At 37.5% G+C, this 28000-nt stretch overlaps 1 protein-coding gene across 1 annotated transcript in view; it reads left to right on the top strand.

Annotated features, from left to right (window-relative positions):
* The first annotated feature begins 237 nt into the window (after positions 1–237).
* The window catches only part of atxn1a (ataxin 1a), a 99156-nt gene continuing 71393 nt past the window's right edge, over positions 238–28000 (top strand). Inside the window, exon 1 of the mRNA XM_084423279.1 lies at positions 238–476. The gene's annotated coding sequence lies outside the window, so the exon portion shown is untranslated. The remainder of the gene's footprint in view (positions 477–28000) is intronic.

Raw genomic sequence — 28000 nt, 5'->3', positions numbered from 1 at the left:
ACTTCCCATTGTTGTTGTACTAAGTTAAATAGTAGCTGAACGCCGCTCTGTCATTTAGATTAGAGAAACTAAATAACCGGTCCTATTATAGCCTTAAACTTTTTTTTTTTTTTTTTTTTTTTTTCTAAAACACGATTTGTTTACGGAGCCACAAACGTCATTATGTTTTTCTAATACTTTTTAATGGAACAACCTCCCACCCCTTCTTTAACTGGGCCGGCCAACTGCTCCATATTTGGATTACACATTCACACACACTCTTACGCACGCCTCCACACACTCACTCCCTCCGTCAAACACACACACTCACTCACTCACTGGAGGTGGGGGCACGGAGCGATAGAGCTATTAGCTCGGGCTGCAGCAGACATCATTGTACGAGCGGAGGGGAGACGATTCCACCGGTAGTGCACGAGAACGCACGGAGCCCTGGCAACACGGAGAGCCTCGCGCTTCCCTGCCCGTTAGACCGTACAGTAAGTCCGTGCATTTATGTTACCAGCACAAAACTGTCTTTTGGGTTTGCTTGGGAAAAATGGCTGGGAACTAAAAGACGCAGGGGGAACAGAATGTGACGTTTATTTAAAAACCCTTGTAAATATTTACTGTGACATTTGCACTAATTATTATGTCATACTGTCTGCGATCGACTGGGCGAGACGTACAAGATGTGCTGTTTGTCATCTCGATTAAAAATTATATAACTACTTTGAAGTAGCGCACGGGAAGCGGGGCGGTTACTTGCGAGCTGTAAGCCCGAGCAGGGAGCGCTCTCGCCGGGGCTGGAGTAACTGCGCCACCCCGCCTTCTTCCATCGCTCCTGATAGACTTAAACATCAAGTTATCGGTGGATTAATGATCAGTCAGCTGTACTTTTTAAAGACACTGTCACTCACCGTATTCGTGCGCACTTCTGCTGAGTCAACACTTGCTGTGGAAGGCTTTTGATGTGAAAACACAATCGCGGAAGTTTTAGTAAGAGTTGCAATTTCAACCTTTGTGCACTGTTTATTCCTCGGCGACGCGGTTTATGCAAGTGTCTTTTTAATTGATAATAGCCCTTAATAGTATGCGACAACATTTGTCTCCGTTTCACTGTCACTTTTTTTTTCTTTTTTTTTTAAATATAAACTGGCTGTGTTTTAATACCCAGTAGGCTACGCGTCGTTTTCGGGCATCATAATGTATGATTCCTAAAACGCAGTGTGATTTGTTTGGCGCGTTTTGAATTGACTCCAATACTGCTGTCTAGGTAGGCAGCCTTACTAGGTTTGGAGACGCAGCCATTGAGTGTATCCCGTCGTGATGTCACTCGGTTCATCCCGGCTGGTTATATAATGAGCTGTTGCTGTGTATATTTCATGTTGGCAGGGCTGATGGGGCGCTAGATGCATTGTGACCGACATGCATTGCCGGGTTTTGTTGCTTTACTAAATAAACGGTGCAATTTAGCTCAGATTATGTAAACAGTTGGTTAAGACAGCCTTAAGTAGGTCTTTCGTTAGGGCCAGTATCATGATGTCACATATACTAATATACTGTACTGTGTGTTCTGTTTATTAATATACTATGCGACATGTAGCCTTGAGTTTGTGCATTTTACAAACAGTTCCATACTGTACACTGTACTAAACTATATTGTGCAATTAGCCTTAACCATTTTGAATGAGATTTACTTTGCAATGATGTATTGCACAAGTCATATGAGTTATGTTACACTTTATACTGCAGGTAAGTGTACCGCACTATACTTTTTAACACATTGTTTTGACTTTTGAGCTGATTGTGGCTCATAGGTTTATGGCTCATGGGACAGCTGCTTATATTATACTACTATACTTTATTGCACTGTATTCTAAACTATATTTCAACTTTTATTTATTTAAATATAGCACATTTAATAGCAATATTGTTGCATAAAGTGCTTTATACCTATCTATACCATGATGCAATGTGTACTGTAGAGCTTCTGCTTTTGAATGGACTTAATTATGCAATGGTTCATTGTTGATAGGACAAATGCAGCATATTCTAATATATTCTGTTCTGTTCTATGCAATGTATATACAGTAGCTTACATTTTTGGATTTAGTTGTGTGCAGATTTACAGCTTATAGGACATTTGCAGCTAAAGCGAAGCAAAACAATCCATGTGGAAACATTGTTACTCCCAAAGGGCTGTTTAAATAGAAAGAAAACATCTTCCTTTTGATTCAGTTTTTTGAAGAGATTTAATTCACTTTTAGAAATCGCATGCCATAAAGAGGCAAAGAAAGAAGACAGCCGTAGTGAGAAATGAAATTTACAGAGCGAAACATTCTCGCTTGATTTCTTGTTGAAAGACCAGCATGTTCAAATAAATAAGGCGGATTGTTTGCAAGGTCACCGTGCCGCAGTTTCACCGTGTTCTGCAGAGTATTGCCGCCACATGCTTGGTTTATTATTAGTGTACATTTCCATGGCTCTTGGATGATTAAGAAATCCTAGTGCTTTTAATGAAAATCCTATTGTTTCGGAGAGCGAGCGGATTAGTGTTTCCCCTTTTTTGTGTGGTTGTAATACATTTCAAACGGTATGGGCTGCCCTTTGCAACCTGGGGACTAAGCTGTCTGCTCTGATTATGCAGTGAATGCTTTTTTTTCAGAGGGATTTGTGCGGTGGTGAATTGCTCAGTGCTATAACTCGGTAAGCAAATCTCTTTTTAATGGCCCCACTACCACTTACTTTTAAATGCTAATGAGCAGTAATTAAGACACCGAGTGGCCTAATCACAATTGCACTAGTGCGTCTGCTCATTTGTTCGTTTTTACACACACACCTGCCACTTATGAAGTGCCCATTCTTATTTCTCCTTAGTAGCTGCTGCGCTGTTCAAACTACTACGGTGTCAGTGGAGTTGAGTCCGATGAACCCAACTGAGCTTGTGACAGATGCATGCAAGGTTAACTTGTCACACTCGAGTGCCAGTGAACTATGGAGGGACACACCTCCACCTGCAGACACTGCTTACATAATTCCACTGTGATTGACAGGGAAAGATTTAGTCAAATGGTGAGTAGAGCCAACTGGACAAGAAATTTGTTTACACATCGGAGGGGTGGAGCCTAAAGTCAACCTGGTTTCACCCTTTGCTGGGAAATTAATTTCAAGTTAGACCTATCCAGGCAAGCTTTTAAAGTACACTCCCTCACAGGTATGCATGCATGAACTCAAGACTCGAGTGGCATTGTTCTGCAGCATAAAAGGCACAGCATAATGTTACGCCAAGTTTTTCTCTTAGCTCTAACCTTTTTGCCTATAGCTGCTTTTCTGTGATTGAAATCTGAGGGATGACAGTCCACTGTGTTGCCCCTTAAATCTAATACTTCATGGAGTCTTGGTTATTTAATCACAAATTGGCCATCTTTTGCTGTATGCACCTGGCAGCTTGTTCCATATATACTTTTGAGTTTTAATCTCGCCACACAATTGATGTTTGTGCAGAATGCTTTGCATTTTTTTAAAGGAATAGTTCACCCATTCTTATTATCTTTATTCTACAGAACCCAAAAATGATACTTATAATAATAATTATAATTCGTTACATTTATATAGCGCTTTTCTTAGCAAGTGCTGGTGGATTAAAAGGGGGAATCTCCTCAACAACCACCAATGTGCAGCATCCACCTGGATGAGGAGACGGCAGCCATATCGTGCCAGAACGCCCACCACAACCAGCTTATTGGTGGAGAGGAGACAGAGTGATGAAGCCAAGCAGTGTATATGGGGATGATTTAGGAGGCCATGATGGAAAGAGGCCAATGGGCAAATTTTGCCAGGTTATACCCCTACTCTTTTTTTTTTTCGAAGGACATCCTGGGATTTTTAATGACCACAGAGAGTCAGGATCTCGGTTTAACGTCTCAAGGACGAGACATTATTTAAATAATGTTTCAGCTTTTCATACAATGAAAGTCAATGGGGTCCAAAAGTTTAAAGCTAAAAGGAGTCCTGTGGTTTAAACAAGTTTAGGTTTTTCTATTTTGTACATTTTCAACCTATGCTCATTGGACATAGGTGGCCTCTACCTACATTTTTGCATGCAATTCACTACAGTTTCCTGCTGAAATGAACACTAGAGGAAGTAAACACCAACAACTTTATATTCTTTCACGCAAATCATGATTATTGATTAATAAAGAATTATTTTCACATGGTTCCTTGCACAATGTTATGTTATTATGACCTCAAAACACTTTTACCATAGGGCATGATTTGTAAAGTAATTCATTTAGATGTTTGCATCACATAATCAGATCCACATGAATGGCTTTTCCGATGTACTAGTAAACTTGCTCGGTAGCTCACCTGGTACAGCATTGCACTTATGATGCAGAGCGCTCGATAACACTCCTGTGAAACATGAGTTATGATAAAAGGGTTTAGAGTTTAGTGTTGGTGGCAACGAAAAATCATTTTGCAGAAATGTTGTCACAGACATGTATTTCCAAAGAGCTTAAAATGGAAACGAATATTTTAGGAGCCATTCACCATCAAATTAAATCATTGATCAACACATGTATACAGAACCCATATTCAATTATGGTATCACATTATTAACATCAAACCTCAGTGGTGCTTGTGTTGTGACAACTTGATGTTATGTCATATGACAAGCATAAAGCATTGAGGTATGATGTTACTGACATGTCATCATATTGTAAGAGAGGGACATCGTTTATGTATACGAAATTATTGGAGAAGTCTTGCATACGTCACCAGAGAAAAGTCTGTCATTTCGCCCAAAGATCCTTTTATGACATTGTGATTAAAAATTATGAGTTAAAAAATGCAACATGCCAAACATGATCAAAAACTTGAATTTTCATTTCATGTGGACTTTAAAATTCTTGTTTTAGCGCAGTGGTTGATTGACAGGTGAGTAGGCGGTCCTTCACTGCTTCCCTGGACGCCTCAAAATGGATTCGAGTTTACTCTACAAATGCCATGTAGTCACGTGCGTTTTCGACTACTTCTGAATGTGATGAGAGAGATTTGATCACAAAACATTTTGGACCCCATTTACACCTGTTTTTACCTCTGTAGGCTTGTGATTAGATGCTGGTATCCTGTTTAAACGGAGTCTACAGGAGTTCAATGTCCTTTCACAGTGTCAAAGTCTCACAGCAGAGAGAGAGTGTGAGGTGGGGAGAAGGAGGCGAGGAATGGGAGGGGAATGGGATCGATTGAGCAATTCTGTTTCCAGACCTTTATAGCCCTTTTCTTTCATCTCTCAGCTCTATTCATTTGCTCTCCCTCCATGGGCGCAGTACACATCCCCAACCTGCTTTTGTACTGAAGCGCTCAAGAGCTTTTTTTTGATATCGAGATGAAAAACATTCCTTTCTCCAATGAGTGGATGTCAGCGTGCGGGCTGCTCGTCTTCCTCTAGACTCCCCGTGATGGCTTTATGTATAGCCTGAATTGAAGCTTTTTCTTTTTCAGCTGAACAATGGGATAAACGTGAACGTGCTTGAAACCGTTCATTGTTCAGTGGATGTTATGTAATTAATTTTTTTATTTTATTTAGGTCCTCTTATTCTTTTTGTCAAAGTGTGGCGTTTCAGGTTCATCAATTAATCTTTTCATCCATCTAGAAGCATAGTTAAAAATAAAGCACTTGCATGAATAAATCACATGCAAGCCTTCAGAAGTCATATCCAGGCTCTACTGCTTGGAGATTAACTTATGTGTATGTGGTTTCTGGATGGCCAGGAGTCATTTTTAAGTCTTTAAAGTCCTATTTAATAGACTTGTGAGGCCTTAACGAGTCAGAAATATTGTGATTTTGAGTTAAAAGCACATGAATGATCAAGGCAAGCGAAGTGATACCTGGGTTGTTAAACATCAAAGTTGGTGGAAGGCAACGCTTCAGTATAGATTCAAGTAGGGCTGCATGATATTGGAAAAATGTGATTTTTTTTAGGCTATATTGCCGAATAAATAAAAAAACCCAGAATTTTCACCAGATGACTTGAATAGCTCTATTTGGAAATAATTCATTATTCTAGAATGATTGGGGATTGTGTTGCACACAAAATAAAATAATTTTAAAAAGCTGAAATTACTTTTTACTCTGAAGACTGTTTGTGAGTGAGAGTTTTTTTTTATTGAACAATTTGGATTGGTTAAAAAACATTTTATTTTTTTGATGTCCTCTTCATAAGATCCAACTTAAACCTATTTCAGTAACCATAAGTTGAACAAAGGAGTTTGAAATAAAATCTTTCCACTTGAGTTTCCACATTCCCACTGTTTTGACATTATGACTATAAAATATGATTTTTATTAAATAAAAATATTAAACAAAATATAAAAATATATTGCAATAATACTATTGTGATACAACATCAAATATTAAAGGTATTTCATAATACACTCTCTAACTAATATATACATCCTAATTTCGGCATTACCATTAAACCACCATCAAGCTTTTATTTTGGTGGTTGGCAAAGCAAACAAATATATACACCGATGGTTTCAGAGTGAAGTGTGGCATTATGTCAACTTCACACGTGCACAGCTCATGATACAGTCTCAGTGTGGCTCGATTCACAGTAAATGAATCAAGTCACTCTGAGAATGCTGAAACACCAATAGAAGCTTATCAGGTCTATTTAGTTGTTTGGTTTTGTCTACTTCTGTATTTTGTTTCCAGCTTAAATTCTGTGATCGGCTGCCTACTTTGGAAGTAGCAGCTTACCAGGTGCATGTGAAGGCACTTCAAGGCAGCATCAGCTGATCTGAGACATTGTAGTGAAGATTGGCTCCGAATGAATCGATAGCTGAAGTTCTGAATGGCAGAGCGTGAGTGTAGCGGCTCTATGTCAGTGTTGGGATCGATGACCCCTCTATGGGCCGGTATTCTCCTCTGGTGTGGATATCTGTGTGCTTGGTGCTCCCTCTGGGCATATCCAGACAGTAGAGCCACTATTGATGCCACTCTTTCACCAGGAAAGCAATGCGCTCATGTGCAGCTGGTTTAGAACACGTAGAAAATCCGCTTTAAGCTTGTCATGGAAAAGGCCTGTTTGTGAAATCCTTAAGCAGAACCCTCGTTTGGAGCCTCCTTAAAGGGATAGGCCTAGTCCAAAATTCAGCCCTCATTTATTCATCTTTATAGTTCCAAACTTGTATGACTTTCTTTCTTCAGTGGAACAGAAAAGTAGATGTTTTCTTTTCCACACAGTGAAAGAGAATGGGGATCACAAAAGTATCACACAGTCGAGATTTGCTCTATAGTATATCTCATGTAAAGCAATATGTACTATAGCAAATCTTGGCTGTGTGAAGATATATCATATTAAGATATCATGAACGTTAACATCTTGATTTTCTATAAATCTGCTTTGAAACAATACGTATTGTGAAAATCACTATAAATGTGACTTGACAAAGAGCTGGCAAGTAAAAAAAAGCAAAAGGGACCATAAAAGCATCATAAATAACTCTTCCACTATTTTGCACGTCATTTGAAGCTGAGTGTGGTGAACAGATTGAAAGTTATGTCCTTATTGACCAAAAAAAATTCGTCCTTTACAGTAGTACTCACCATTTACTTTCATTGAGTGGGGAAAAAGCAGCTTTAGCATCATGCTAAAAATATCGTTTTGTGTTTCGTTAAAGTCATACTGGTTTGGAACAACACAAAGGTGAATAAGTGATAACAAAGACATTTTGAAGATGTCAATGATGAAACTTTCATTTATTTTATCATTTAAAATAATATTTCATTTGACTTTCATTTACTTTCATTTATCATTTATTCTGCACGGAGTCTAAAAGCCTCATTCTCAAAATATATCGCAAAAATGATACATCAGTCTGTTATTGAGGTTCTGCACAAAGCTAGACGTCTGTGCAGTGTTAGTGTACATTCATGTCTCTCAACCTTTTTATCCCAGCAGTTGGCCTTCATTCATTTTTAATGGCATTCACTATGTAGTTTGGAACTAGAATTGCCTTATTTGTAATGAGGAACTTGGTAGGGAAAAATTGGCCACCTATTTTTAGGCTCCATACTGTCAGTCTCATGTTTCATGTCACTAGTAATTATTTTAGTATGAAAATGACTAAATAATAGAGCATTATGTGGCTGAATATCTCATCTCTGCTTCTTCCTTTCCATCTGATATGTATTACATTTTGAAGCAGCAATAAATTTAGCTTGTTTTGAACTGTTTTGCATATAGTTCATAAACAAAGGGCAGCTGGAACCATTTGACCAGCATGTTATGAGCCCTGAAGCAGAGAACACACAAATGAAGACCAATTTTCCTGTTGCCAAGATGCCATCCTTCCTGATGCAACTAGGCAGATAAATAGGACCACCAATGTTCTTGTATGCCGCAAAGCATACTTCTGTCTGCCCTCACATATCATGCAGTACAGGGCGGGATTACAAATTAAACTTCCTTGTAGTGACAGCTTGATTGTCAGAAGAGAGAGTGAGGGAGGCAAGGTAGAACGATTCCATAAAGAACGAATTCACGAAAATCTTCTTAAGAAAGAAGTCAATACATTTCTTAAGAAAAATATTAAGAAATTCACATGAATGTTCCTAGGTGCAGTTCTTGAAAAGTTATCAGTATTTTCTGAGTCACCACACTGTAAAAAACAAAACAAAGATATGATCAACAAGTTATGACAACATACTGTATGTTTATTCATTGCTTTAACTTTTTTTTTAAATGTTGAAATGACTTAAACATCCAAGTTGATTGTACTTAAAAATATAATTTGGCAACTTTTTTTTTACAGTAGGCCTACATGATATCAAAATGGATAATTCTTATTTTTTTATGGAATATTGCAATATTTATTATGAATGATTATTCCGTGCACATCATTATTTTTTTTAATTCATGTGCTCTCGTAATCTTTAACCCTTTAGAACCTGAAGCTAAAATATAGGTGTTTTTCACATAATTAGATTTTTTTTACTGTAAAATTCTAAAACAATGTGCTATCTTCATGTGCAAGGTGTCATCTTTTTCAGAAAAAGATAAGCTTTCAACAAATTACAGTTATTGACCATTATTGTGTGTGGTGAGTTTGTAAATAGAATTTAAATAGACAAAAAAAAAAAAAACGAGAATAAATTTACTGATTTTTATTTAGAAAAAAACAGAAAAAATCATGAACGAAAGACACTAACACTTTAAAGTTGAAAAATGAACTATAATACATATATACTAGTCTTTTTTGTGACATTGGGTTGCACAGTTTTCATTTAGGACACTTTTTTTCATACACGCACACATACACATGCACACACCACATGCTTAGATACGTGAAAGAGTAACGGCTATCCGCCTCCCAAGTTTCATTAAAAATCATCCCCATCCCAATCCAATCTTCTGCTGTCTAACACTTATTTCGCCATGTATTTGTTCGTTTCTCTTATTATTTTATGCAATCCAAAACACTCTAAACTGCGAAAAGCGCATGATGTCTACTTTCAGGAACTATTTGAATTATTTTGATAGTGCAAACGGTTGAAGAGTTACTGTGATATGATTACAGCTTGGTTGGCTCCGGTTTTAAAGGGTTAACCAATATAAGTCCTCCCACTTGCAACGACATCTCTTCTCTGACGATGCGTTTACCGGCGCGATGACGGGGCAACCGGCCACACACACGAGATCACAGCAATTGCAAACCACAACCATCCAATCAGTTCCTGATGGACAAAATCAAGTCCCGCCCTACATTTTTTCTTGTTCGAGAAGCCATTGCACTCAGATATACGTCACAATAGGGAAGAAAGGACTATCGCAACTGTCACAAAGGATTGGCCCACAGAAGTGGGAATATACCGGAAGATGTCTCCACCTTACCAGGTGAGAGGGACGTAGTGGGACCTGCCAAGCATCATGGGTCTCACAGCGGGTATCAGGATTGAATACTTCCAGCACAAAGGAGGATATGCACCGAGAGAGGAATTCAATAACAGGAAAACTGCATGGATACAAACAATCCGTGGAATACCGAAATCCACCCTTACCACTGTTATGTTTGGCATGATAGAGTATTTCCTTAATATGCATGCTGTATTATTCAGGTGACGTGAAGTCCCTAGCAACTACTCACCTTGGTGAATTTTGTGGAAAGAATGCAGAGTTTTTGGGCAGGGTGCAGGGACTTCACTACAAGCTGTACTTAGTGCAGTTACAGTACGTTGAAGGAATTTCCTGAAGTTAACGTTGGCCTCGAATAGACAAAGTGTGGTTTCGACAAAGGGGAGACGCACCAGAGAAAAACCAGGCAGACGCAAAGCAAAATACTGCATGCTGAGATAAAACAAGCAAACGGCCATCCCAGTTCCGTCCCATTTCCCCTCTTAAATGATGTCACTGGAGCGGTGGAGACGCGCCAACTTTGGAGGGAGAGACGCTCCCCTTTTTTAAATCCCGTAAAGTCTTTCCAGAGAGACTCTCAGAGGAGTCAGCCAGAAAAGCATTCCTCCCTCTCGCATCTCTACCGCTCTGTTTTTTCTTCTTCTTTTTCCATCAATCCCTCCAACAATGTGTGTCTGAGTCAGCCAGAGGTACTTAAAACATAAATTCTCAACGTGGGCACACTGAGAACAATTGAGTGTGTTCATTAACATTATACAGCTCTCAAATCATTTGGAGGAGATCACAGATCTCATAAGTATTATTTAATGACTGTTAGCTGTATCATAAAAGGATAATCTGTCTGTTTTCCATTGGCTAATGTTTTTAGTGGTGATTTTTTTGAATATTAAGTAACTAAACTTTAGCTATCCTCAAATCATGTGGTTTATTGATGAGAGGTGTGTTATTCATTTTCTGAGTGAGCAAAACAGGAAAACAATAGTGTTGCACTGATATTAAAATTCTTTAATATCTTGTCTAAATAAATGAAAAAGTTATTTGTTAAATAAAATTGTTAAATGCTACAATTTAGGCTTTGCAACATTATAATGTATACTGAATGAAAAATGGATATTTATTTACTAACTTGTTTTTTTGTCATTATAAATATTATATTTATGTTATAATATTAAATATATATACTTTATTTTATAATATAAATCTTAATATATAATATTAAATGTTGCATATGCTGAAATTCAAATTTTCTGAAGTTTCCATTTAAAGGGATGGTTCGGAGTAAAATCAGCCTAGGGTCCTTTGCACCATGACCTCGAGCCAAACACCCCCCCAGAAGCCTTTTTTCCCTTCGTCGAACATTACGAAAGTTAGAGCTTATTTAGAGATATCAGCCGAATGGCTTAGTGCATGCGCTAATGGATCCAAGGATGTATCCCGTAAATTACCCCACTAATAATGCCCAGAATGGTACCAAATTTCTACAGTAGTACAAATAAGTTCCTGTCTGTAGGTTTGTAAGTACATCAGGAGTTTATTTAAATAAAACACTTGCCTGATGGCTTATGCTACCGCTAACCCGGATGTCAAGGTCACTTCTGTGCCTGTAAAAGTCCTGGCAGAAAGCGATGCATAAGGATGTAGTGTAACGACGCCCATTTCCAGGAATGCACTAATATTTTGTTGCTAGTACCAGTTTGCAACAATTATTAGTTAACACTAAGTTGTCAACACTTCGGAAAAAATAATAATTTGTCATTACACTACATCCTTATGCATCGCTTTCTGCCGGGACTTTTACGTGCTTTTCCCAAATAACGGAAGTGACTTCGGCGTCCGGGTTAGCGGTAGCATAAGCCATCAGGCGTAGTGTTATTTGAATAAACTCCTGATGTACTTACAAACTTTCCAATGCCTCGTTTTATGAGTACCCTACAGAAACTATTTGTACTACTGTAGAAGTTTGGTACCATTCTGGGCATTATTAGTGGGGTAATTTACGAGATACATCCTTGGATCCATTAGCGCCTGCACTAAGCCATTCGGCTGATATCTCTAAATAAGCTCTAACTTTAATAATGTTCGACCAAGGGAAAAAAGGCTTCTGGGGGGGTGTTTGGCTCGAGGTCATGGTGCAAAGGACCCTAGGTTGATTTTACTCCGAACCATCCCTTTAACTTTAAATTATTCGTGTTTTTAAAGATTAATTTTAAGTGAGCATAAGATGACTGCAAAAGTAATCTAAATGTAAAATAGAGGAAATGAGCATGAACAATTTAATATCCAATTCTGGCCGATGAATATCCAATATGCATATGTATGAATTAAAATATCTCTAATCTCGACTGATATGGCGTACATCCCTAAAAATCACTAGAAGGGGGGGACACAAACCATATATAGAGACCAAAATATAATTGAAACTTGAGGGTGGGCTCTTTTGACAGTAAGCAATAGCTAGCAATCATAACACCTTAGCAACTTTCGCAATTTTGCATACAAAATGTATGTTTATGAGAAAATCTAGTGGCTTATATCTTAGCTAAAAAGCCTGTTAATGATAAATGTGAAGGTTCTTGCTAAATAGGCCGTCTCTTGCACAGAGTCAACAGCTGTCAGCGTGCTGAAGCAGCTTTGGGATGGGGAGGTTTGCAGGTTGAATGAGCAGCAGGCAGTGGACTGATGAGTCCTGACACAGATGAATGAGGTTAATCTGAAGGCCACCGTGTAAAGCGGTATCCCAGGTGTCAGCAGTGACTGAGAATTTTTACCATAAGCTACTGCACGGGAAGTCCAGATATCTGTTTGTTTACTGTACTCCTCTTGTGATGGTTACCCAACCAAAACCGCCATCTCAGAAAGCACATGGAAAAGGGGTCACTGTAGTACACGGCATGAGGATGTTCTGCTGTCGATGGGTCTTGTTCCTGAAATGTTAGCTGTCTGTGACATCTGCAGATCCTCACTTGATTCTTAATGCAGGTTTAAAGAGGTCTGCTCGTCCCAGCATGCATTTTAAGAAATCCATATTGAGCGTAGTAAATAAAGTCAATGGTTTAGCTGGAACGGTAAAAGAGAATTTTCCCATACATGAAACAAAACACATCTTATCCACACCAAAACGAATGACTGATCAGTTTTGAGAGCTTTTTGTTTGTGTCTGAAGGGTTGTTTTTTTAGGGAGAGAGGTGTGGTATGCAAAATAGATACTACAGCCTTGGCACTGGTTCTGTTAAACATTTCATGTCACGTCTGGAATTGCTATTTATTTACCCTTCACAGTTGGAGGTGAGAAGGAGAGCAGGCGCAAGGGAAGGGCACAGGGCGAGTTCTCTTCTTCATCTGGCTGAATGCAGACAGATATCCATTTCATGAGAAAAGACCATCTAATAACAGATCTAACCATCTAATAATAGATAACTTGATAAATCTCTCTTCTTCAGTTGTGGTTAGGACATATTGAAGCTTGTTTCCACCACAGAATAAAACATTTTAAAAGATAATTTATATCTCACAATTCTGACTTTATAACACGCAATTGCGACTTTATATCTCGCAATTCTGAATTCTTTTCTCAGAATTGTGAGATATAAACTCGTAATTGAGAGTAAGAAGTCCAATTCTAAGTTAAAAAAAAGTTTTTTTTCTTCAGAATTGCGAGTTTATATCATGCAATTCTGACTTTATAATACACAATTGCGACTTTATATCACGCAATTCTAAAGTCAGATTTGTGAGATAAAAAGTTGCAATTACCTTTTTTATTTTTTATTCTGTGGCGGAAACAAGCTTCCATAGGGGCATGTTCAAAGCCTGCAAGGAATCAGCACCAGGGTTATTATAGTTAGCTAGAACTAAAACCATAAAACTAAAAACTTTTATTACTTTAAATAAAATAAACTTACTGAAATAAATTATTTTAAAAAGTCCTGGATCCACTTAGTTAATGTAACATTACATGCCAGCACTAGTGATGCACTGAAATGTTTTTATTTTCATGAAACTGAAAAATAAAGTTTGTTATATAGTGCACATATTTAGCAAAATGCACCTCTCTTTTTTCTAGCTAACTAACATGTTTATGGTCATTGAATGGCTTTCCTGAGGTAACGTGTGTAGCATATTGTTTACAAGCTGTTTTATTGACGTTTTATGAAACACTGATGGAACAATTACATGAGACATGATACACATCAGTTGTACTGTTTCTTTCAACATACCCAGCCCTTGCATCCACAAAGCTGACATGTTAACCTGTTGTAGCTTATCTATATTGTTGCACGAAATAGACACTGACACCTCGTCAAAATGCACCATTGGAGAAGCGCTAATTAAACATCACTGCAGGAAAACTGAAAATTCATCTTCAGCTAAATATTTTCTTTTGCTGAAATTTTGGCGCATTACTAGCCAGTTACACAGTTCAACCTTCAGCGTGTGCAATTGATAAATGCATGGAGATGGTCTGGTATGACTGAGTGTAGCACCAGCCATGCATATCATGGTAAATGCTACTAAACCAAGCCGGTCTGGCACGTTCCCACGTTCATCGCAATTGTGATTCAAGTAAAGGTCTGTACGTAATGCATAACAAGCTCCCAGAGACTAGCTTACAAGGATTTCTAATTGACGCTGACTGAGATGGTGTGACCTTGAGTGTCCATGAACTTAATAAACAGATGTCCGTGTTCGCTGTGGCCGGGGTCATTGTTGGGAAGAAGGCCATCTCGCTGAGCGTGCTTGTGTTGTTCTGGAGATTACATCAGGAAAGGCATACCAGAAAGGGGCTGGAGGCTTCTTCTTTTTCCTGTTGGGGAAATGATTTGATTCATGTCGCCTGTGTTCTCAGCAACACATTCATACTAGTTACCTCAACGTTAGAACACAAGCCGAGCTTTGGCGTTTTCTCTCAGCCGGTGACAGAGAGACAGCGGGGTAATGGGGTGTGTTGTGGAACACAGAATAGCACTGTATTTTTTGGGCTTTGAACAACTTCAGAGAGGAGGCAGTGTTTTTTTTTTTTTTTTTGTGGAAAATTCTCTGACAGGAACCCACCCTTAGAGAAACATTATATGGTAGACTCGCAATTTCAAGGATAGTCTACTTTGAGCACAAAGACATTCTTTCCCATTCTCCGGCGAGCCTTCAAACTTTCAAGTCCAAAGACAAGGGAACGTAACAGTTTCCAAATAGTTTCCTCTGTGAAAAATGTTGGCAGATGATGTGCCGTAGACTTCGCTCTTACTGCTCAGATTTTGCTAGATTAGCAGGTTTCATTGAATTCTCAGTCTTGTTTGCCAAGTGTAGCTCGTGATCGTTCCATCAATAGTAATATTTCACAATCCTGCCTGTTCTAGCTTAGAAAGCAGTGTACTTGCTGTTGTTGTTGTCGTCAGTGGTGGTGTTTAATCTCTTAAGCCTGAGGGCAGATTTTGTAATACATTGTAAAGGAATTACACATTGTTACACCAACTTTCCATAGTTACTCCAATTTCCCAAATCTCAGAGGATAAATCAGCCCTACAGTAAGCATTCTGTATTCATTTTTTTTCTGATTGGTGTGGTAAAAAAACCCATTCAGTCTCACTGTTTTTCAGAAGAACCGCATTTCATGGCAAGGCACACATAACTTAAGATAGCTATCCTCAATAAACATCATCAATCTATATATTTATCCGTAGTTATCCAAAGAATAGCACTCAACATCAATGTCCATTCAATAGGAAACAACAGTGTTAAAGTAGCATATGTTTTTGCATAATTATTCCTGTTTACGTTTCATAGCCCTTCCTTCTCATATGAGCAATGTGGAGCATTAAAACAATTAGTGTTTTGGGCAACTGTTAAGGCATTTGGAACAGTTTTGACTGAAAAACTATTTTGCATAAATATCATTTAAAATCAACAATAACAAGAATCTACAGAGCCCCTAAAGGGACATGGCGATATAATTTTTTTGGGGTGAATTCTATTGCGTTTTCTCGAAAATGTTTTGCGTTCCCTCGCTAAAAGGGACTCCTTACAAAACGACTGCATAAATATGATGGGATCAAAATAATGAATAATAATTATCATTTTATTATTTATAATACACGCCATGTTTTTTTGTTTTCTAATGATTTTGTTATTGTGTCAAAGCTAAAAAACAATAATTAATAAATAATCGTTGTAGTTTAGATAGCAGAAATATAAGAAAGAAAGTACATTTTTATTTTGCTTTATAATAATTTTATGATTGTCAAAAAGCTGAAAAAAAACCCTATAATTAATAACTAATAATGTATGCTTGTTATTACACACAAACATTAAAATAATCTGTATGGTATCAAAGTCAACTAATTTCTGTTTCCATAGATGACAGCTCTCCACTCTCGCTTGGTTTATTTAGTTTTCTCACTGCAGTTTAATCATGTTAACTAATCACTAGGGGTCAGATGGTACTGGTAGTATTTCTGTTTCTGATAAGAAGTTTTTCCATTAAATAGGTCAGTTGAAAAGACATGAAGCACTGCAGTCTAATCTGGGAATTCTTCTTAAGGGCTTCTCGGTAACCATTACTTAAAATTGTGCAGAGCTTCTCTTATGGTTAATTAAAAGACCCCAGATCTTTCCCTCAATTACTTATCAATTATCCCGGTGCTTCTCTGTGGTTCTGCAGGGCTGACTGGCCCGTTCCCCCTGGTGATGCGGATTTGAATGGGACCGTATAATGAAGTGAAGCTGTTTTGGTGTATTTATGCTTATGGGGGGAGGAGGAGGAGGAGGAGGGGGTCTTTTTATTTCTTCCACTGCAGTCGTTTTCATTTCTTCTTGTCATCATCTGCCCCACTTTCAGTCTTTCATCTTCAGAATGGACTGTCAAGGAGATGTATGTTTGTGTGGGCGTGTGTCACCTTGTGTTTTTGTGTGCGTGCGAGTAAGATGCCTTTACACGCTTTTATGTAATGTGTGTGAAATGGGTGTGTACTCTGCGGTTTATATAGGGTGAGTATATGCAGGGAAGAGCTATTTCAGGCCTCTTGTGTTCTTGTATTTGAATCTGTAAGCGTATTGCGTGGGTCGGAGACTGAACGCTGAGCTGCAATCGATATGGTGTGTGGAAACTAGTGGGGTCATTGGTGAAACTTCAACTGTGGGATCCCCTGATCTATGGTACCTCTCAGGAGTCTTATATCAGTTTACCATGAGGTTAAAGTTCATTGAGTTATGTACAAGGCCTAAAATTAACTTTTTACCACACCTGCGCATGATGATTGTATTGACAAAATATATTATTGGTCATAAATATGTTTTTTTTTTCTTCCAATAAAACGTCAGAGTCGTGAATTTATTCTTCATGTTCATTTATTCTTCATGTTCATTTATTCTTGTGTGGCTGCCCGGCCATAAAAAAGTCTCTGTCTGGATTTAAGGATCATTATTGCAGTGATTATTACGTTTCTAGCATGTTATATGCTTGGAAACAGTTCTTCTAGCCCTAATTGATGGAGTGTGTAGCTTTTCATTTCTTAAACTACCATGTAGGAAGACACATCATGGCCATATTCCAGGAATGTCAAGATTCATCAGGCTCAAATTGTGAAAGAATGGTTGGGAGGGAGTATGAAGAATAATTTTCACACATGAAATTGAGTCTTAAATTCATTGAAAGTCTTTGGGATGTGCTGGAGGAGACTTTATAGAGTGCTGGACTCTTGCATTGTCAATGCAATATCTTGACCAAAAATGTATCCACCTCTTGATGGAAATAAATGTTATGATGTTATTTTTGGTCAATATCTTGTATCGACAATGTCACGTGACACTGAAAGTGCTGAAAATTCAGCTTTGCCATCAAATAAATAAATTACATTTTAAAATGTATATTAAAACAGAAAGAGTTTTTTTCTATTGTAATAATATTTCACAATATTACGTTTTTTAATGATCAAATAAATGCAGCCTTGGTGAGCATAAGAGATTTCTTTCAAACAAATAAAACAATCGTTTCAACCCCACAAGGTTATGAACTACAGTATTTATTTATTTAGTAATGAATAATAATAATAATAGGCCGGACACCAGAAGGCTTCAGATCTTAGCAGATATCCTTAGACCAAGTGTGGGCTAAATAATAGCAGCAAGAAGCTCTCTAGAGTAAGTGTGTGTGTGTCTCTGCATCCTTCATTACATAAGCAGGGTCATCGCAAACAGAGACCCGCAGAGACAAGAAATGAGGGACCCTGATGTGTCTGCTGTACACACACAAACACTGTACACACACTTTTTGTCTCTAGTTTTACAGAATAGTCATATAGCAGGGTCCCCACGGGTCAAGTCTTAAATTATGTTTTATCACAGTTTCTTGATAAAGAAGGTCAAGAGGTCTTAAATTTGGGCACTGTAAAACAGGAATCACGATATAGTGTATTGTGATTGATTATTAAACATTTTATTAAATGAAATGGATGTGATTTAATTAAAAGAGAGTGCTGCATGTTTCAAAGTAAAAAGTTACACGTGTTCTACAGGCTCGCGGTCTCAGAGCAGTTCGCAATCAATGAATAACCTACCTCACGCATTTATGCTAAACGATTGCTTTTTGATTTACTCTTGATGAATGATGAATTATGACAATTATGACTGCAGACTCTTCACCTCATTCTAATAGATACAGCTGCTTTGTTTACAGGTGTTAACGGTAACCGCTATTACTGCTGTTCCATAAGCACCACCTACTGGCAGGGACTCAGGGAGTGAGTTTGCATTTTCATTCTGCTGTTTTTGGTCAGACCTATGCAAAAAACAACCCTTTTTTTTATGCAGGATGCATATTTCATTATAACACTCCCCTTTCTTAAATGGGTTTAAAGATCATAAAAAGCTGTACATTTTATGTTAAAAAACCTGCAGATACCCTGATATAGACAAATAAAAATAACTATCTTACAACAAACAAGCATTTTCACCCCAGGCGTGCAGGTCTTAAATACTCTTCCTGATAAAAATCACAAGGTGGGTCACATGACGGGCATACTCAGGTCACTGGGTAGCTCTTTGGAAAAACAGCTCCGCTTTGTAAAACAGGTTTTGTTTTCAGAATTAGTCATATCATGTGTCGTACACCCGACCGTCAACGAGGATTTTGAGGGTCAGTTCAGGAGGCCTATGCAGTAGCTAAACCGTTCGTTTCCTGTTTCACTGAGGGGTAGCTAACTTCTGTGGAGCTGTTATGTAAGAGTCTTCATTGAAAGTGACATAAAAAAAAGTTTTTCTGAAAGGTTTTGCGACCTTTTATCTGGCCATTCCAAGGCTGTAATGTTAACAAACCGTTTGTAGGGGAGCATGGGAAGGCTGAAAGGTTGTGCTGTCAGAGTCATGAAATCTTGTGTTGGTTTGGATTGAATCGGCAGGTCCCCGCTGACTGTCTGCCAGGCCTATAGCGCATGTGCGCACATACACGCGCGGCGGGGGTGTCACGCGATTGACTGTTTCATTCTCACTCCAGTTCTGTTTGTGCTGCTTTCACGGATTTCTGTGAGGAGGCCCCCATTTCCTTAAAGCGCATGCTTGTGTTCATCCTTTATGCTCTGCGAAAGAGGGCAGTGAAGAGAGATGTATTGAGACAGCTTGCACTTACAAAAAAGTAGGATGTCACTTTTATTTCTGAACATGTACTGTTCCATGATATATGTAGGCCTTTTTTGGGGGCATTTTCCATATTATTTGCACTGATATTAAAATTCTGTCCTATAATTATTTTCATGTTATAGTGCTGTACTACACAGTAAAAAACGTTGGGTTATTTTTTCTAACCCAACCGATGGTTTATGCATATTGGGTCAATATGTTGGGTTATTTTTAAAATTTGTTGGGTCATTTGTTTACGTCGTTGGGTTATTTTTAGTTATAACCTAATACGTTCGCGCTTCGATGGTTCAAATATTAACGGTCCAGTCACAGTCAACGGACATCAGCGGCAGCCTGATTGTGAAAGGTAAGTAATATCGTTTTATGATGTATATAACTTTTATAACATGAAATAATGTGTATTGAAACGTTAAATATATCTTGCAACTTTTTTTATGTTGTTGTTCACTTTTGTCATTTTTTTTAAATTTTTAAAATTCTATTTTTTTTTTATTCTCCCGATCAGATCAATTGTTGTTAGCTATCCAACATTATTAAGTGAGGCTATTTTGTCTAAATGGATTAAAATTAAAATTAATTATTTTTGACATACCATAGTATTACCTTGTTTTTTAGATGTACCATGGTATTAGCTTGTTTTTTAGACATGCACTATGGTATTACCTTACATTTTTTACAAATGCATCATGATATTACCTTGTTTTTTAGACATGCACCATGTTATTGCTAGTTTTTTGTCATGTACAATGGTATTACCTTGTTTTTTAAGGGAATTTCCTTAATTTTTTTATATTTACTGTGCCATGATATAACCTTGTTTTTACATGCACCATGTATTACCTTGTTTTTTAGATAAGTGCCAGTACCTTTTTACATTTGCACCTTGATAGTACCTTGTTTTTTTTTTAAATATATCTTTGTATTACCTTGTTTTTAGACATGTACTGTGGTTTTACCTTGTTTATAGATGTACCATGTTATCGCTAGGTTTTTTTTTTTTCATGTACAATGGGATTACCTTGTTTTTTATATATGTACCATGCTATTACCTTGTTCTTACATGCACCATGAAATTACCTTGTTTTTTAGATAAGTGCCATGATAGTACATTGTATTTTTACATATGTACCATGGTATTACCATGTTTTTTTTTTTTTTTTTTTACATGCACCATGATATTACCTTGTTTTTTAAAGACATGGTGCCACCACTGTTTTATCATGGTGTTACCATGATTTGTTTGACATTTACCATGATGATACTGAACTTTTTTTAGACCACCATTGTTTTTGGACCTGTACCATGGTACTAGGCTACTAGTCTGTTGTTTTTTTTTGCCGTTTACCATTGTCATTTTGACATGATTCGTTTTTCGTTTTGGACATGATGGCACTATCATAAATCAACCATCTTGATTTACTGGACTTGATGGTGTGATAGTATTGGCATATAATTATTTGAAGCACCTTTGTGTGCCATGTAAATACTATAGTATATGAATATGGTAATCATTCAGAGTCATGGAATATGTCAAAATATTACCATCTGGTATGTTTTTTTTTAGGGCAGCATGTGTAATTATTGAAAGAGCAGAGAGAGAGAGAGAGAGTGAGTGAAGGCAGGTGAATAGAGATGCGTTTGAAGTGTGTGTTTTGGATTGTAATGCCTTGCAGCTCTAATCCCTGCATTATACCCTCTGTGGATTTGCCCATGGAATTACTCTGTAGTAAAGAGCTCAGTGTGTTTGACTGGGCCGTGCATGGGCTGACAGTGGCCAGACGCTGATAAGTAATGCTGATGGAGGGGAGGGTTTGGTCTGAATGACAGCGAGAGGGTCTCTACTGTGTCGTTCTTACTTAGTGGCGGAAAGCCAGGACAGAGAGAGAGAATCTCATTGGATGTGACAGTGTTGTGAAACAAACCAGCAGCAACATAGCAAGTGAATTAGAGAAGCGGAGGCCTGGTGTGTGTGAGCATGCTGTCTTGTGTGTATGTGGGAGAGGTTGATGTTGGCAAAGTGTTTTTTTTATTTTTAAAGTGTGTATGCCTACAGCAATTTTTAATTGCAATACTACTCGGTTTACAAAGAAATGGCTGTACTTAAAGGGTTAGTTCACCCAAAAATACAAATTATTTAAATAATTACTCACCCCCATGTCGTTCCAAACCCATAAGACTTTCGTTCATCTTCAGAACACAAATAAAGATCTTTTTAATGAAATCTGAGAGATTTCTGTCCCTTCCATAGACAGCTACGCAACAAACTTTGGCGCTTCAAAAAGTTCATAAAGGGATCGTATAACTAATCCAAATTAATTAAGTGGTTTAGTCCAAATTTTCTGAAGAGACTCGGTCGCTTAATATGATGAACAGATTGAATTTAGGCTATTATTTACATAAACAGTAATCAGCTAACATAAACAGAAGATCAACTGAACCGGCTTGATGTACAAGAACAATCCTCTTGTTGAAGCTCAAATGTGCTGCGTAATATGAGAATTATGAATGAAACATGCTTCCTTTTGTCTAACCCCCATATCAGTTATTAAGACTGGTTTGATACATTATTTTTGAACTTCAGAAAATGTGTGCAAAATGGTAAATAATTAGAAAATTACGATTAATGAAGGTATCCAGTTTTGTCAAATGTCCCAAATGTTGTGGGCAAATTTAACAGGGTAGAAACATGTTCAGTGCATTAACTTTGATTACACTATAAATTTACAGTAGAAAGGATTAATAACTGTGTTGTGCTTTTGAAAAGAAAATAGACTAGTCTATCACTAGTGTATATGTTGTTTAATTATACGTACTGGGGTAAATGCTTTATAATAATAACAGTGGGGATGGTTTAGCCAATCATAATCCCTTTGTCTCATAATGCATTTGGATCTGCAGTCTTGGCCTCATCACCGATGCCTCTGTAGTCTGTAACCTGTAGTTTCCATCAAAATGTGGATCGGTTTAAAAAGCTAGAGATTCTCAACCATTTTTGTTGAGTGGAAAAAAATCTTCAACAAACAAATAACCAAGTCCAAGTTCTCTTGAATAAAACTACATGGCGTTTACACTTCATGGACACACACATTACGCAAGTTCAGAACAGCAAATACTAAACTGCCAGATTATCAACGTTCATGTCATAAAGCGACTAAAGGCTCAGCCTCATGTCTGGACTTAAAGGTATACTTCACACAAACAAATTAATTTACACGCTAATAGTAATTTTATGTAATACAGCAGCTAGGCTAGCACATTCTTCAAAATATCTAATTTCTAATATTTTAGATATTATTTATAATATCTAATTGTTCCACATGAGGGTGAATAAATGATGACAGAACTTAATTTTTTTCTAATTGTCCCTTTAATGATTAGATTGTAGATACTCCCTTTGGGCCGCATTGTTATTACTGTGAAGCAAGACTTGTTCACTAGTTAGTTCACTAGTAAGTCATTGTCATGGAGCTTGTTCTGGGTGGAGTGTTTGTGTGTGTTTTCATTATCCATGTCAGCAGTGTGCTGCGTGACTGGCTGCTGCGCGCTGACAGGTCAGAGGTCAGCCATCTGCAGTGAGCAGAAGAACTTTGAGCTGACCGATAGGGGTGTGTGTTCACGGTTATGTAACTGCCGCTGAGCCCAGCGTGTGTGTGCCAGGAGCTTCATTCAGTAGTTTCTAAAGGGCCGTTCACATTGACAGCGATTCGTAGCGACAGAAACCCGAAGTCTTTCATTTTCAATGAGAGTTGGTGACGTGATTTCCGACGAGCGCTTGCCATGACATAGAAAACATTTTTGCAAACATTCTTTTCTGATAGGGTTGCGGACATCCGAGACAAAAAAACAACAACAATGCTAAATGCAAATAATACAACTGAACTAACCATATAATTAAGATGGCAAAAATAATAATTACAACTATAATTTTTAAATGGGAGTAAATTCCCATATTTGTGTTGTTGATGTTGAAGACTGAATAATAATAATTGGTAATACTAATACTTGGGGGCAGTCAAGGACTAGTGGTTAGGGAGTTGGACTGGTAACCCAAAGGTTGCTGGTTCGATTCCAGAACCGGTGGGAAATGACTGAGGTGCCCTTGAGCAAGGCACCTAACCCCTAATCGCTCCCCGGGCGCCACACAAAGGCTGCCCGCTGCTCTGGGTGTGTGTATCCACGTTTGCAGTGTGTGTGTGTTAACTACTCACTACTCTGCTCCTAATGTGTGTGCATTAACTTGGATGGGTTAAATGCAGAGGTCAAATTCCAAGTATGGGTTACCATACTTGGCCGTCACGTGTCACTTTCACTTTCACTAATACTAGGGGGCGCAAGAAGTAAAGGCCGATTTACACCAAAAATGATAACAGTAACGTTAGCATCCACACCAACGTACAATATTGTTCTGTTTATCATAAGTGCATGCTGCAGTTGTATCATCTGCCTGTAACGGTAATACAATGATGAAGAAGAAGGTACAAATAATGACAGTCTTTATTAAACATAAGCCAACAACTCGAAACAGTGTGCCATGCACAAACAATACCGGACAAAGAATGAGTGAAGGTGAGGAACTTGAATACACATGTTGAAGAACTAAATGATGAACAGCTGTGATGAATAAATGAATATCCATCGTAACTGATTATGGTGAGAACACAGGCAAACATGTGATAAACCGACTGTGTGTGTGTGTGTGTACAGGTGTCAAACCTTGTGCTTGCGAGGTCCAAAATGTCCTTACTATTCAAAAATGTCCTCAGTAATGGTGAAACCTGTTGAACACCAACGATTGGGCCAGACTGCACATGTTTTACTCTTCGCAGTCTGTTTGTAGTGCTCTGTTTACTTCCAGTCCCTATGAAGCACCTCCTTCCGAAAAGCTCAATGTGGTCTGATTGGCCGACTGGACCAGTGTGTTGTGATTGGTCAACCGCTTCAAGTGTGTTTCGGAAATGTCACGTCCCTTACCATAACCGCGAGTTTCAACACACCACTAATGCATGTAGTGTACTAATGTATGTTCGCAGAAGAAAACTCGAGACTAAAATGGAGTTGTTTCAGGAGTTCATAAATAGTGCACACTGATATAGAGAATAACTCCCTTTGGCGTGACTTTGTGCTTTGTAACTTTGCAGACCTTTTTCCTGCTCAAACAGCAACATTACACAGTAAAGAAAGTTGAAAATGTAAAAAAGCAAAAAAGGTCCTCTTTAAAAAGGCTTATAAATTGGCCAAATCATGTTTCTATTTAAATCTAGTGTTCTGCAAAGGTTTCTGTGAGGTTTATGTTTAAGGGTAGGGGTCGGGTTAGTCCATAGAAAATGTAAAATACTGATATAAAAACCTATCAAAGTCTTTGAGATGTCCTCACTAATATAGTGGAACAAACGTGTGTGTGTGTGTGAAAGAGAGGGAAAGTTGAGGTTAAGACATTTTTAACCTTTTCTTTAGTAATCTAAACACAGCTGCTAATGTGAATGGGCAGATGAACTTATGACATTATGAATTTTCTAAAGACTGAAAGCCCTCTGGAACACACACTCTCTCACACACCATAGCGGTAGAAATATGAGTGGTGAAGGTCATTTTGTTAGTGGGAGATTAAAGCTCCTGTCTGTCTGTCTTTTTTGTGTTATTATGTTCTCCTACTTCAGAGTAATGTGGAACAACCCTATAGCATTTATGAGAATTGGGCTGTGAGAGACAGAAGTGCAGTTTATGCTGTTGTATACTTAAGCATCAATCAGCAGCAGATGAAAATACATATTCTAGTAGACAGACAGGCTATATATTAAAAACAGGATTTGTAAAAAAAAAAAAAAAAAAAAAAAAAAGACTCCATGACTGTGTTTTGGTTTAGTTTGTCCAACAAAATACACAGTCGACTATCAAGACATTTCACTTAGCATTGTTAGCAGCATGTGAATAATATTATCTCTTGACTTGTTTCATAAAGGACCAAATACAAGTGATACAAATTTGACTGTTTGTGGTCAGCTGCCATTTACCCATTACACTTCTGTAACTGGTCAGATAGATGAGAGAGAAACAGCAGCCTGCAGCCATTCTCAGCTGCTGAATTCTGGGAAACAGAAACAGAGACTGCTCTTTGTGAAAGCAGGAGATTTTCTTTTTTTTAGTGTTAGATACTAGAGAGGCAGAAATGCAGTTTGACAGTTTTAACACAAACTGTTATTGACGAGAAGAGAAAAAGTTACGGTAAGGTAATATTACAATGTCACAATGCTTATGCTTATTCTAAATATCATAGTAAGAATTGGTTGCCATTAAAAAGTGGTCTTATTTTAATCTGTAAAGTTTGGCTAGTTAAGCAGATTAATACATTTAAAGTATACGGTTCAGCCCATTAACATTAGTTAAAGCATTAGGCATCATGAACTAATAATAAATAACTTTTTCTTTTACAATGTTTAAGGTTAATGTTAGCATTTAGATATCCCAGATAGCATTTATCTAGGTTAAAGTTTTTTTAATAAATATATCTATTTTTTATTGTTAATTCATATTTGTTCATAATACATTATTACAATTGCATAATTATGAACAACGAATGTTAATTTGTAATAATGTTATTATTGCATGTGTGTGTTTGTGTGTGTGTGTGTATATATATATACATATATATATATATATAGATGTGTATATAGATGTGTATATAGATGTGTATATATAGATATTAGTCACTTCCTAATTACCAGTGTGCCAGTAAGCCTATATCTTATTTTAACTGAGATGTGATTAGGTTTTGACGTATCAGATGACTAACTGTTAGTACTATTATTATGACTAACTAAAATAGTTCTCTGAATAGCAACTTAATAAAGCCAAGATATCCTGTAATGTGGTGTAATGTATGTAATCCCCATGAAGAAAGAGGTGGGAGGTGTCTGACTAACAGTGGGCAGGGCATCAGACAGACATTAATATTCTTTCCTGCCTTTTTGAACAGTCAGCAAAACTCAGCGCTGCTGACTAAGACAAGGAAGGGTGATGGTTTATTTGTGAGTATAATCGTGTGTCTACGTATACCTGTTTGTATGCATGTCTGATTCACAAAATTTGCGTTTAGCCTTTATTCAGTGTTGTAGCAGCAGAACTCAAGGTTCCAGTAAAGATCTCAACAAAAAGAGAAAAACTTATCAATAGAGCACATCAGCGGCTGCCTACTTTATCAAGAATGATTTTTCCCATCCATTTTCTCCATAGGAATTTCAAATTAAGCTTTAATAACGAGTTCTAAACCATGTACCACATCATTGAGTGAGTGAACTACTAATTATGCCATATAAACCACAATATAATTGAAGGTTATTGCAAATTATTGAAATACATAAGTTGTTTGAGATTGTACAGGTACTCTTATGTCAGTTGCATTGCTTTTATAGGAGTGAGAAGTCATTCAGAGTCTTGAAAGGTTTACGTTATTTATGTAAAAAATCAATTTCTCTATGGAGAAAATGAATTTAAATGATTTGTGTTTTCAGTTCTGCCAGATCTGTGACCTTAATGTACTGTACAAAAAACTCGCACCAGGGTTTGTTTTACTCAACGGGTTGTTTTTTCAGTCAGATGTGAAACTGACCTGCAGTTTTTCAAATAAAATTTCAACCAATCTGGTTTAGACTGATGTAAACAGCTTGTGACTCCTTTACATGCTTAAATACTGTATGTGCCGCCCTTGTTGCCATAGGTTATGACATCTAAACAAGATTAACTTGCGGTTTACTCGGAATAGATTTGACACAGCAATATTTAAGAGCACAGGCTTGTACACAAACGCACAAAAGGACTCGTATCGTCCTGCCAGAGCATACCCTCCACCCTGCCTCTTGTTTTGGAGAAACATACCAGAGCAAAATGAGACAACTGAGCGTCTTAAGTCTTAGCGTCTGCTTTGAAGCAAGAAGCGAAACATTTGAGGGGAAAAAAGGAGAAATAGTTTCTGATTCAAACAAACAAAGAGTGGTTGCCATGTCGACAGGCATCTATAAATAGTGTCCAATGTTTGTTTTGTGAATGCGGTCTCCCCAAGGAGCTTCAGAGACCCGGAGAGTGATTCTGATTAAACAGCTTTTCCTCATACCGCTCAGTCCTGGAATGAACCATTAAACTGGACAGAGAGGTCAGGCAGTTTAAGAAAAAAAATATATTATGGCTAAAAAAAATGGCTTTAGAGGAATGTACACTTACTGATGAACGACTGTATTATTGGAATGAAATCAGATAAATGTATCGTAATTTAATAAATCTAATGTATTTTATGCAATGTTTGGGTCGGTACTTTTTTTCTTCTTCAGTAATTGTAAGACTGTTACGTTTTTTTTTATGTAATTTATTCCAGTGATGGCAAAGATACATTTTGAGCAGTCTTTACTGCAGTCTTCAGTGTCACATGATCCTTCAGAAATCATTATAATATGCTGATTTAGTGCGAGAACAGTTGTACT

This window comes from Rutilus rutilus (assembly GCF_951802725.1).
Source record: "Rutilus rutilus genome assembly, chromosome: 11".
NCBI lineage: Eukaryota > Metazoa > Chordata > Actinopteri > Cypriniformes > Leuciscidae > Rutilus > Rutilus rutilus.
This window is presented reverse-complemented; position numbering and strand designations above follow the sequence as displayed.